Genomic DNA, 13,661 nt, shown 5'->3' with positions numbered 1-13,661 from the left:
TGACAGTGGCCTATTAGAAAGACTATAATGACCCCCTTTGGTCCCTTTTAATATTTTTTTTCTCACGCTTTTATTTTTGTCCCACTTTTCCTTCCGTCTTTACTTCCCATTTCCCTTACCCTAGTGCAGGGTAGCAAACCGGAGGTTTTAGGTGTGGTTAACCTCTCTGCCTTTCGCTCATTTGCATCTCTCTCTCTTCACTCCAAATTTCGCATGGGGAGCTCCAACATGAGGTGTATATGACTGCCATTTTGAATTTAGGCAATCTTTGTTCCAACTACATAACGATGCATTGTGTAAACTTGGAAGCGCTCTATTACTTACACTTGTGAAGGTTTACGCGTGTCTACATTGTAAATGCATCCTGTAACGGCCTTACGGCTGACAGCGTCATCAAAGCAACCCTATTATTAACGTGCTTAGATATATTTTTACTGCCTCTGTTGTTACTTGCACATTACATTGCAATTTCAGTTGGTCTTCTTAACCAGCCCGCACAATTAGTAAGGAGAAGCAATGGTATCAAACATGCTTGCAATAATGAACAGATTCTTAAAAACAAAAACAAAACAGAGCGCCTGCCCGGGGTTTCGGCATGTGGAACTCGAATTTCACGTGAACGGCAGGTACATGATCAACTGAACATTTTGTGTCTTACAACTTCACAGTTGACGGAAGTCTTCTTGCGACTCTCATCCATGGTGTAACCAAAGAACACTTCACGCCACTGTTCAGCATTAGTGGCTGAGTGGCTTCAGAAAATTGGTTGTGGCTTTTCGGCCATATTGGCCGATTATTTGCAGGCAGGCGTGCAGTTATTATATGCAGACATAACAACTTTATTAACCTGTATATTGCATACACTTATACACATGTTAAGCACATTGGCCGTACCAAGTGCAATCATCTACACTATTTCGTTTGATGAGCATCGGTGCGTTTTAAAAGTACAGCGGCCATTGTCAGAAATGTTCTTGCACTCGCTGTTTTATTCTCAACGTTTCAGCGTAACTGTCGAGCCCGAGCCCGAATCGGTGAGTCTATACAGCCTTCCTCACCGTTTTTACAGAGATACCTATTATACTGTGTATTCAGTCACTTGCGCAACGTTTAGGTGCGATCAAAAGTTCCAATTGCATTCAGTAGTTTTACGTGCCACAACCATGTTTTGGTATGGAATCCGCTTTAATTTTGACCACCGCGGGATCTATGAGGAGTCCCCAATGCACGGGACACGGGCGTTTTTGCATTTCGCCCCGATCTAAATGTGGCCACTGCGGCCGGGATTCGATCTTGCGACTTCGTCCTTAGCAGTGCAACACCATAGTCACTAAGCCACCGCTGTGGGGCGATCAAAAGTTTATTCAGTTGCACTAAAACCATCCCTTTTCCTAAAGGCAAAATGTGTTCTAGAGACAACGGGACCAAAGACCCAGACATTCAAGAGCCATGACTTGCCTTATACCCGCCGTGGTGGCGTAGTGGCATTAACATTGCGCTTCTAAGTCTTAGGACGCGGGATCGAATCTTGGCCACGGGGGCCTCATTTCGATCGGGGCGAAATGCAGAAAAGGTGCACCCTTCTACCGTGTATATGCGTGCAGGTTAAAAAAACTTCAGGTCATCGAAATTAATCCGGTGAACCCCATTACAGCTTCCCACTTAATCATATTGAGGTTTGGGCACTTGAAACCCATGAAATAGTTCTTTTTTTTTTACTTGCCGATATATCGTGGTGAAACTTATGTCCCGAAGGTTCAAGCTGCGTTAAGCAGGCTATAGATGGCGTTGAAGCTTACTGCTGTAGTGGAGCTTCCTACAAAATTGATCTGGCGCTAGTGTCTGCAGTAGCTGAAAGTTTCTCGCATGAATGAAATTTTACCGACACTTCTTCCTCACTGGCTAGCCATGGTCACGTCAGTCATGCAGGCAGAGTAAGATAAAGGAAAGTTTGCTGTCTCTTCGGAGATCCACCCTAATTCATATTGTGGTTCGTATCTCCCATTTTGACATGAGCCTGCACTTTAATGCGAAGAAAATTTATAACTTGTAGTCGCATAATATGTCTGGGAAGTGCTTTAAGTTCTATCCTTTTTCTTGATTCTGCCGACAGTCAGTGCCTGATTATGTGCCTTAAACTGAGTTGTGCGTGCAAAGTGTGCCTGTCATGCGTTCTTTTTTGTGCTCTTTCATCTAGGTCTAAGCTTACTACTACGAATCATTTGTGGGTGTAGGATATTGGAACCTTTAGGTGCCTACATCTTTGAGGTCTATTTCGCATAGGCCACATGACCACACATTAACCGAACCGTTTTCTGCTGCGCTGCCAAATTATGGAAAGAGGCGTCTCACTTCTTGCCATTTTTTAAGTCTGTTCATGGCCCCGCTGCATTGCGCCTGAGAATAAGGATGCTATTACAATATAAAGGGTACCTAGACTGGTGCGTGCAATGCAGTGTTTCCAAGAAATGTTTTGCTTTCGTGTTATGACCAATTCCTGGGAAAGGGGGAAAACCACTGTTTTTTTTTTTTTGTATGCGTTGTGTGCTTTGCATGGCGCTATGATCCAGACACGCCAGACACGAGATTTAAACATGTGAGCCTTCAGGTGTGTGCGCTGCGCTCGATATTTGCAACTACCAAGGAAATATGATAGAGATCTAAAGGAAGCGTTGCTTAAAATATCGGCCCAACAAGTGGCTGTAGGTTTTAATCCGCGCACACTTTGTGGAGTGCTTTTCCAACCTCTCTGCACATTTTCTCCCGATATACTTGCGCAATGACGGTTGTTTAGGGGAGTGTACATATTTGTTGCCTGCGTTGAAACTTCTGCAGCAGCAGCAGCACGGTAGGGAAGCGCCGAGATCATTCCTCAGGGCTCGGCAAGACACTCAAGCATTTTTTCCCACTTAGGTCATTTTGAGCACTATCTATCTATATCTATCTATCTATCTATCTATCTATCTATCTATCTATCTATCTATCTATCTATCTATCTATCTATCTATCTATCTATCTATCTATCTATCTATCTATCTATCTATCTATCTATCTATCTATCTATCTATCTATCTATCTATCTATCTATCTATCTATCTGTGTATCGAGCCTTTTATGCCGACCCACCAAGTTGTCCACGAGCTTGGGCCAGTAGGTAAGTGGTCGTGATGCCGTTGTGGTCGTCGCATCGTCGTCATTCTAGCATTGTCGTCCGACTCTCGTCATGCGGTCATCGTCACGCTATCGTCGTGATACAGTCGTCAAGTGTTCGCTGTTCCACTGCCGTCGTGATCGTTTCAGCGTCGTCTGTCCAGCTTCGTAATCGGACTCTCTTTATGCCATCGTCGTCACGCCATCCTGGTTCACAGCCTTCGTGACACAGTCGTCTGCACGCAATTCTCTTCATACATTCGTCATCGAATTGTCCTCATACTGTTGTCATGCCATCGTTGTCACCGTGTCATCGTCATATATCCATTATCATACCACGTCGCGATGCGGTCCTGGTATATCCATCGGCGGCATGCTAACTTCTTTTATCCGACTGCCGTCATGCCGTCGTCGTCACGCAGTCGGTGTCATGCTATTTTCGTGACGCAATCGTCGTCACGCTGTCGCTTCATCATCGTCATCACTTCAGTAAACTAATCCCATGGCCGTCGTTCCGTGGTCGTCATACCACCTTCGTCGCTTCATCGACGTCAATCCTTCTTTGTCATTCTATCCTAATTATGCTGTCGTTCAGTTGTGATTATGCCACCATTTTCAGGCCATCGTCTTCACTGCGTCATTGTCAAAAACTGCCATCCTGAATTCGTTGTAATCTGATGTTGTCACGTCATCGGGGTCGTGCCATCGCTGTCAATCAAGTTTTGTTATCCAGTTGTCGTCATACCATCGTCGTCACGCTATCATCGTCGTGCACTCGTTATCATCCCGTGGTGCTCATACCATTGTCATGCCATCGTGGTCATTGCATCGTCATCATGCATTGGTGTTAATACCGTCGTTGTGATTCGGTCACGGTCATTCCATCGTCGTCATTCTAACTTCGACATCCGACTCTCGTCATGTATCCATCGTCACGCCGCCGTGTCGTCATACATTGATCATCGTACCACTGTCGTCCTGCTGTCGTCTTCCTACCACCTTTGCCAGCCGTCGATGTCATTCCTTCTTGCTAATTACTACGGCTGTGATGAGCGATTCTGAGAAAGGGGCTATATGTCCAGGGTGCAGCGTTTGCTCATGCGAATGAATCGGCTACTCCTCACTGGTCTCCACAATGGGAGACAAGGCGCCTGCCGTGAAGAATAGCTGAAACACCTATTCGTTCGGCGACAAGAAATAGATGCCGCCTGCCTATGTTCACGTCGTGCTTTTTGCCACCTGGAGCATGTCTCGTGCGTATTGCCGCTGATTTGGATGCCTCTTAACAAAGTGAGACAATACCGATATAAGTTACACATAGCTGAAGCAACGGAAGCCTAAGAATAACCACTACAGATGTTAAATACCCGTTACTTCAGAAATACAGTGTCACTACATTGATCGAATACTGATTGCATTAGGATCTGCAATCATTGTGAAATGAGTTGTGCTGCAATTTTTTCAATATAAGTTATAAATCGGGGCTTGTCTCTCATTAGTTCGAGGTCAAATCATGTGTCCGCTTGGCATTATTGATGTCATGCAGTGTTACCTTTGCCTCATTGCGGTGGACGGTGAAGGCTTCGAGCATTGCACTTAACTTGGTGCACGGTACTTGTTTGACGGCGAGGAGACATCTTTTGTAATTGAAGTGGTAGTCTGGAACACTTTTGCTGACGCTTCCAAGCTTTGCGCACTGACATGCATTTACTATTTTTGTATTACATCATTTTCTTTGCATTATAGCGAGCACGAGCAGATATCATCGAGAGCACCACCGACGACGCTCAGGTGAGTTCTGCGTCGTTTTCATTTACCGGTTTAGTATAACGCTTGTGTTAGAATTATTCGCTGTGGCCCGAGGAATCTTGATGAGTGATGGGCTGCAATCTGAACATTAGCAGGAAAGAGCGGAAAAGCATCCGCACAAGCAATCGTGTTCAACCGACATAGGATTTGTAAACAATATTAGAAAATATACCTTATTTAAGGCTAACCTATTAATGTCCCGTGATACAATTTCGGTAAAAAACCCTCGTCCTAAATTTCGTTCAGTGAGCCATTCTGCTTTGTTTCATACCCTACGATTTATGAAATCAGAAAGCCATGTAATTCAGCGAAGCAATTATTATTATTGCGACGGGAATGACATGGACAATCCAGGCGCATTTCTGTCGTAGCCGTCGCTACCGCAGTGATGTTCCGTATAAAGCCCAAGGGCGATAACATCGCCGCCGCACACCGTATGCTGTATGTGCGAGTGAAACTTCCGAGGGTCAGCTAACGATCGCGGCTCAATCTCACACGCGCAAGGGAGGAAAGCAGGGAAGAGGCGCGCCGTCTTCCGTCGCGCGCAAGGCACCGGAGGCAGGGGAGGTACGGGGGGGGGGGGGTGCCTTCTACATCGGCGGCGGCTGCGTACGGCGTGACCACGCCGGCGCCCTAGCTTCAAAGCGATCTGCGATGTATACTAAGTTAGCCGAGTGCTGGTGACTTCGTATGCACTGTGCTTTCAACGCTCAGCTCGCGTTGAAGGCAGCATAAAGTCAATTTGCTCGCTTCTGCTGCCGCGTTTCCTGACTGCAGCGTTTGGGCAGCGAGCTTCCGCAATCAACGAGTGAAGTGTGGCTATATTTACCTGTGCGCTCGTGACACCGTGCTTGTTACTTTAGTTAGCGATGGAATGTCTACAAGTTGTCTGCTAATTTGCTATCACATTCGATGCTTCGCCTTTCGGGCGAAACTGCATCATTCTTTTTTCGCTGTTTCGAAAGTGCAACAGACCTATCTTTAAAGCCCAAAATGACTGAGTAAGCAAAAAACAAGTGCCAACCATTCTAAAGAGTCAGTAGAGTAAACTTAAATATGGGTGGTCGCAACTAAAATGCGGTACGGAAAATACTAGAGGGCCCCCAATTAAACCCGGGAGTGGCAGTTGACAGACACACCTGGGTAGCTCGTTCTAACGTACAACTCGCTGGAAAGAACTCCGTGTAATAGTTGTTACTGTTGATATCTTACAACCGCAAAAGCAATGACCGACGCGTAGGAAGCCTAAGCAGATAGACGGCAGTAGATAGATGGACAGGTCTGTCCACTGATGGGAGTGTTTTAGTGTGTCCTACGTGAGTTCCCATTTTACCTAGTGCATCTGCAGAGAAGCTGTGCGTTCGCAAGACCAAAACGCGGTATGCTTCTGGAGTGTTGGAATGTATGCTTCTGGAGCGGTATGCTTCTGGGCAACTGCAAGATGGGCGTCACTTCTTGAAGAGGAATGTCCTTGGGATCTTGTTTGCGTCACAACATCAACCTGGAATATGGCACGATTTGCGTTAATAGACGCATCGCTGTTCCAGAAATAGAATAAGAAGATAGCAAGCCATTCAATTTAAAAATCACTGTCGGACGAAGTCATATTGAAAGGTGCTGAAATTGAAAATACGATAATGAACCAGGCAACTACGACTGACTTTTTGTCATGGTTATTCAACTTTGTTCCAAAGGGTTCCTTGCTGACACGAAGAATCGAAAGCATGTATGTGACGTACGACTGTTCTTCGGAGCTCAGCTACCGAAATTCTGTAATAGCACGTACATACAGACATACATACATACATACATACATACAGACATACATACATACATACATACATACATACATACATACATACATACATACATACATACATACATACATACATACATACATACATACATACACACACACATACATACATACATACATACATACATACATACATACATACATACATACATACATACATACATACATACATACATACATACATACATACATACATACATACATATACACACATACATACTATTTACTTCTCCCATTCAATAGGAATGGATCTGAACCCAGCCGAAAAGCTACAATTCATTAGCATGCTAGTGTGTTTTAGTCCGAAGAAGCGCATATAGGTATGAAGAGCAGTAAGATACGATCATTGACTCAATCAGGGACATCCTTTTCAATTTCGTAATTTACTACGGATTATATATCGAAGATGGGAAAATCAATCGGAAGCCTTCACGATAGTTCGAGGAGTACGAAAGAAATGTAAAAAGAAAACTAGGCAGGACGCATCCATTCCATCACAACAATGAAGTAATTCGTTTCAGCTCAGCATACATGTTAAAACCTAAAATGCAAACAAACTCGTTCATTCATGGCTGTATATATGTTGTTATATCCATGACACGTTTGCACGTCGACAGCCGTTGTGACCTGGCAAACCGGGGTTTGCTGTGTCCGCTCGCATTGGCCGTTGCTGTGTCGTCGTGATCAGGATGCTTTCCCCACAATTCAAAGTGGCCTCTAGAAAGAAAGCCAGCTCGCTGCGAAATTTTTTTTCTCAATGTGTGAGCAGGTTGCAGAGACTCCTCCTATAACTGACGATGAGGTGAGAAGGGCCTTGCAAGAAATGAAATGGGGAACATCGGCAGGAGAAGATGGAAAAACAGTAGATTTAATCAAAGATGGAGGAGACATAATGCTTGGGAAACTAGCAGCTCTATATATGAATTGTCTAACGACTGCAAGGGTCGCAGAAAACTGGAAGAATGCAAACATTATAACAATCCACAAAATGCGAGACGTTAAAGAAGTGAAAAATTAGAGGCCGATTAGCTTACTCCAAGTATTATACAGAATTTTCGCCAAAATAATCTCGAATAGAATAACAGCAATACTGGACTTTAGTCAACCAAGGGAACAGGCTGGCTTCAGAAAGGGATACTCTACAATGGATCACATCCATGCCATTAATCAAGTAATTGAGAAATCCGCACAGTACAATAAATCTATCTATATGGCCTTCATGGATAAGGAAAATGTATTTGATTCAGTAGGGATACCAGCAGTCATAGAGGCATCAAGTGATCAAAGAGTACAGACCGCTTACATAAATACCTTGGAAAATATATAGAGAGATTCCACAGCCACATTAATTCTACACTAAAAAAGTAGGAAGGTACCTATAAAGAAAGGGGTCAGACAAGGAGACACAATCTCTTCAATGCTATTCACTACCTGCTTGGAAGAAGTATTCAAGCTATTAAACTGGGAAGGCTCAGGAGTAAGGATCGACGGCGAATATCTCAGCAACCTTCGATTTGCCGATGACATTGTTTTAGTCAGCAACAATGCAAACGAATTGTAACAAATGACAGAGGACCTTAACAGAGAGAGCGTAAGATTGGGGTTGAAGATAAATATGCATAAGATAAACACGATAATGACTAGCCGAGCAAGAAAACAAGAATTCAGGATCGTCAGTCAGCCTATAGAGGCGGTGAAGGAGTACGTTTACCTAGGTCAATTAATCACAGGAAAATCTGACCATGAGAAGGAAATTCATACGAGAATAAAAATGTGTTGGATCACATACGGCAGACATTGTCAGATCCGGACTGGAAGCTTATCATTATCATTAAAAAGCGGTACAATCAGTGCACTCTGCCGGTGCTGACACATGGGGCAGAGACTTGGAGAATGACAACGCCCTGAGCACAAAGAAGCTTGAGAACAAGTTAAGGACTGCGCAAAGAGCAATGGAACGAAGAGACAGAAAGAGAGCGGTTTGGATAAGAGAGCCAACTGGCATAGCCGATATTCTAATGGACATTAGGAGAAAAAAATGAAGCTGGGCAGGTCATGTACTGCATAGGTTAGACAACCGTTGGACCATTTGGGTTACAGAATGGATACCAAGAGTAGGGAAACACAGTCGAGGACGGCAGAAGTCTAGGTGGAGCAATGAAATTAGGAAATTCGCGGGTGCTTGTTAGAATTCGTTGGCGCAAGACAGAGCTAATTGGAGATCGCAGGGAGAGGCGTTCGACCTGCAATGGAAATAAAAGATGATGATGATGATGATGATGATGATGATCAACTTCTTCATCCTGGATGAATGGATGGATATTATGAGCGTCCACTTTGGAACGAGGCGGTGGCTTGGGCCACCAAGCTGTACTGCCTAATTGTACAGCCTAATGTGATACCTAAGTTAAACAAGAAAAAAACACTATGAACTCCCAAAACCAAATTTTCTGACCCCCTATTGCTAACTTTGCTTTTGTACGTCTCCATTTTTTGTCGTTTCCCTACTTTTCTTCCACGAATCTTCCAATCGCCTCTTAATAATCTCAATTGCGGACATGTTTACTTTTACCCTACTCTCTCTGAACCCAAGGGCTTCAAGAAGGCCAGTGTGCCTAAATCGACCACTGGGCAGATGTCTTCACATTATAATAAAACATGCTCCATCGTTTCCCTAGCTTCAAGGCAGCAAGCACATGCTTCTTCTTCCCTTTTATATCTCGCGTTCTAAGGCATCCTGATCTCGCTTCAAAAATTAATGAGCTTCCGTTTCAGTTCCAGGTTGGACATCGAACATATATAACTACGTGAAGAATTTTCTCACAGGTCGCACGGCCACCATTACCATCGGATGTTTCCAGTCGCCAATTATTCCCTACGGCAGCAAAGGCACGCCACAAGGATCGGTTCTGTCCCCTTTTCTGTTTAACGTGGCCTTGCTCGGACTACCGCCTGCATTAGTTAGCATCCCCAACCTCAAGCATAGCCTCTACGCAGACGATATCACCTTACGGGTCACCGGGGGCAGCGACGGGGACATCCAAGACACGCTGCAGCAAGTTATCAACGAGGTCGTTGAATACGTAGAACCGCGCGGACCTGGCGTGCTCCCCACTGAAATCGGAGCTCCTTTTGTACAAGCCTATTTGGGGAGGTCGACGTCCAGACCCTCACCCACCCGAGATAGAACTCCACGTGCACCAGCAACGCATACCTACTGTACCTAGCATTCGTATGCTTGGCTTACGCATCCAACAAAACGGCAGAAACACGGATATACTCAAGCAATTAGATAATCATGTCCACCAAACCACTCGCCTCATTGCACGCATCGGAAATCGAGATCACGGCCTGAAAGAAAACAACATTATACGCCTGGTAACCACCTACGCCCTGAGCAGGATCCCCTATGTCGCCCCGTTCCTTAGTCTCAATGCAACTGACAAGCTCAAACTCAATACCATGATCAAGATGGCCTATAAACAAGCCCTACATCTTCCCATTTCTACCTCTAACGAGAAACTGGACGCACTCGGCATTTACACCACCATAGACGAGCTCATTGAAGCACAGCGTATTAGCCAATACGAACGACTCGCCAATTCCACCTCGGGCAGGCACATTCTATGCACCCTAGGCATAACCTGCACCACCCAGTTCACACCAAAAGTACCCATCCCTCCAAACAGTCGTGCTCAGCTAGTTATCCCGCCCATACCTCGCAATATGCACCCTGAATACCATCCGGAGCGACGTGCAGAAATAGCTAAACAACTACAAAAGCGCTACGACCAAGCCGCTGACGTAGCCCACGTGGATGCAGCGGAATACCCCAACCAAAACGCCATGGCGGTCGTCGAAGTCGCAGGCTCGCAGTACCGCCTCGCCGCGGCCGCATCAATAGTCACCACGCAACCTGAAATAGGAGAACAAACGGCCATCGCTTTGGCCTACGCGGCTACTAATGCCCACTGCATCATCAGCGATTCAAAAACAGCTATTCGTAACTACACAAGAGGACTGATAGCGCCCCAAGCGCAGAAGATACTCTCTGGCACTCCTCCCTCAAGTCAACGCCGCGTCCAGATCATCTTGGCCCCTGGTCACTCGGATTTGGCTGGAAACGAAGCCGCCCACGATGCCGCTCGAGCTCTCGTACACCGGGCGCATCATCCTCCTTCGTCTTCCGATCCCGACCAGCCCTCTGTTCTGTATCGCTGTCACGCGCGGTACCGAATGGTCACGTTCAGAGAAATTCTCCTGCACTACCGCAGAGGGCGGTTACGCTACCCCCCAGCACACAAAACACTGAATAAATCTCAATCCACCACTTGGTGACTCCTTGAGACGCGAGCTTTTCCGAACCCCGTGCTTTACAACCGCATTTACACCGATGCATACTCCCCACTCTGCACAGCGTGCGATGCCCGCGCTGACCTCGATCACATTATCTGGCAGTGCCCCAAAGCCTCACCCACAAACCCGTCCCGCACTAACACACGCATCATAACTACGGCCGAGCAGTGGGAGACATTGCTGCTCAGCTTAGACCCAGAGGAGCAGCTCTGGGCCGTCCGGATGGCCGAAGACGCCGCCAGAAAGCAAGGACTGGCCACCGCCTGAGGAAGGGGGGGATTGGGGGTTAGTCTCCAAACCGCCGCCACCCCTGAACTCCATCAAGGCCGTAATAAAGTGTTATCTCTCTCTCTCTCCATTTCAGTTATCATATATTATCAAAATTCCTTTGACGGACGAGTCGAACATAAGTGCAACCAATTGAAAGCTTTCGACTATACTAGGAGAAAGCCAGCAAACGTAAGAGTAGAAAAATTCAAGAGGCAGACATAGACAAAGAGACGGGAAGGTTTTCTAGGAAGGTTCAGGAAGGTTTTTCTAGGGCCAAATAGCACGCGGCATATTATTAAATAAGTCTTCTGGCCAAGGGAAAAGAGCACTTACAAACGGAAAACTGTAAATTCCGCCCTTTGCCAAGGTTGAAGACTGTGTGTGTTTCTTTTCTGTGTGTCTCGTCAGAATGTTGCGCAATCCAACCTCTAAAATTCCGCCCCTGTTACTTACCCGTATAAAATTGTTGCGCTGGTAAGCGCTAAATGCCATGGCGCACTGAACAATGGTTTCGGTAAGGTTTTTAAGTGATCAATAACTGAAAAATAAAAGTCGTTTTGATCACCTGAAGGGTATTAGGCCAGCTAAGAATAAAAATTTATTCATTAGTGATGTTAAGGAAGCAAGTTTATTCACAACAATATAAGACGATATTTGACTGGTCGAGCAAGAATCGATTTCGGCAACTCTCTTGTTGGACGTATCGTTGCCTAGCTTCTGAATAACCTGTAAATGCACCTTTACGCTTGATGCCTTCGTAGTTTACTATTATTGAAAATAACATGAAGTTCAGAACCCCGAAATCCTTCCTTCAGTTGAAAATTATTCCAAGTATTTTATACTGCAACATTGGACCTGGCTTACTTTCATTACAAAATTAGATTGTGACTTACTTATCAAGCATTCTTTATCAAAACACCTCCCTGCCTTTCCCTTATGACTTATCTCTATCTTATCAAAACAAGCAGAACGTGTTTAATATTGCTTTAATGAGTGTGCGTTCTCCGCATACTAGTGGCATATTAAGGAACCGTTTTATAAATTAGATGCAACGATGCTCTTTCAGGCAGTTGTTCACATCAGCTGTGCCTTTTTATTAAAGCAGACGTCATGAAAAATGTGACCTTCTGTCAAGTCTTTTCCCTTTCTTGCTCTAGAAGACCACGCTTACTCGTTGAGAGACGACAATGCAATAGCTTGCACCGCGAGCGGCGTGAACCTTGCATTAACCGAGAAAGCCGCTTGACCAACACCGAGTCGGCTGAGTTTGTTGTAGAATGGCAGGGTTTCAAACATATGTGCGTTTATATATGGTGCTGTCGCGGACAGTGCCGCGCGCGCCAATATATCAATGGATCAACGTGTTCAGCAAATATGTTTCTTCATTGTTCATGTTTTTTTAAAGGACTTCACCACAGAGTCCACGGAACTCCCGACCAGAGCAAGGAAGCGGACACGTAGGTCGAAGATGAGGCACTTCGCTCAACGGGTCACCAACCGCACCAGAGCGACGAACCCTTTCAATAGCACTGAGCAAGAATATGACACCACTTGAATAAGCGCTGTAATATAGGCATGTAATTTTTTGTGCAATAACACACGAATTGCCTAGATGTAACTCGAGAATGTGGTCCCAGTCACATACATGCATGTTTCTTAAGCAACCCTTTCAATATTTAGCATCGGTTTTAAAGGCATACAAAAGAATTCCGTGATATAGTAATTTCGTGGCAATAGGTTGTACATTGTGAAATAAACTGAATGTCAAAAATCAATATTTCGAATTTAACGCTGAAACGTGACTGCTCATTACCGGTATATCAGTGTGACGTCACAGACTTTACATTTGGACGCTGTGTACCAGTAAATAGTTTTTGAACTTGGTAAGTTAAGTTCTTGGGTCTTTTTTCAGTACAGGATTGTTCATCTTTATCCATAAAAACCTACCTAGGCCCGAGCAAACGCGGTCAGAATCTACGAAGTCAAAGTGAATGATGAAAGAAACTACAAACAGCGTTGCCACCCATATTTCGTCATTGCGTGTTTTATCACATATCAAGCGTTTTGTCGTGGCGAGATTGCGCCCTCTGGTACTGCAGAAGGACAATATACTAATATAGTCAGTATCTTTATTCTTTGGTACCCCTTTAAGACAGCGGACTGGTAAGTCATTGCGTTGTGTATTTGTGCTACCATAAACACACCAAAAGAAGTTGCGCATGGATGACGAGTCTCAATGCAAGCGAGCAGCCGAACGCTT

At 45.1% G+C, this 13,661-nt stretch overlaps 1 long non-coding RNA gene across 1 annotated transcript; it reads left to right on the top strand.

Annotated features, from left to right (window-relative positions):
* Nucleotides 1-1,003: 1,003 nt before the first annotated feature.
* On the top strand, nt 1,004-13,153 carry LOC129382944 (uncharacterized). The gene is made up of 3 exons (XR_008610916.2): nt 1,004-1,034; nt 4,897-4,941; nt 12,807-13,153. It is a non-coding gene; the product is annotated as an uncharacterized lncRNA (long non-coding RNA).
* Nucleotides 13,154-13,661: the final 508 nt, after the last annotated feature.

The sequence above is a fragment of the Dermacentor andersoni genome, chromosome 3 (assembly GCF_023375885.2).
Source record: "Dermacentor andersoni chromosome 3, qqDerAnde1_hic_scaffold, whole genome shotgun sequence".
Classification (NCBI taxonomy): domain Eukaryota; kingdom Metazoa; phylum Arthropoda; class Arachnida; order Ixodida; family Ixodidae; genus Dermacentor; species Dermacentor andersoni.
The sequence above is the reverse complement of the archived record's forward strand: the minus strand, read 5'-3'. Positions and strand labels throughout refer to the sequence as shown.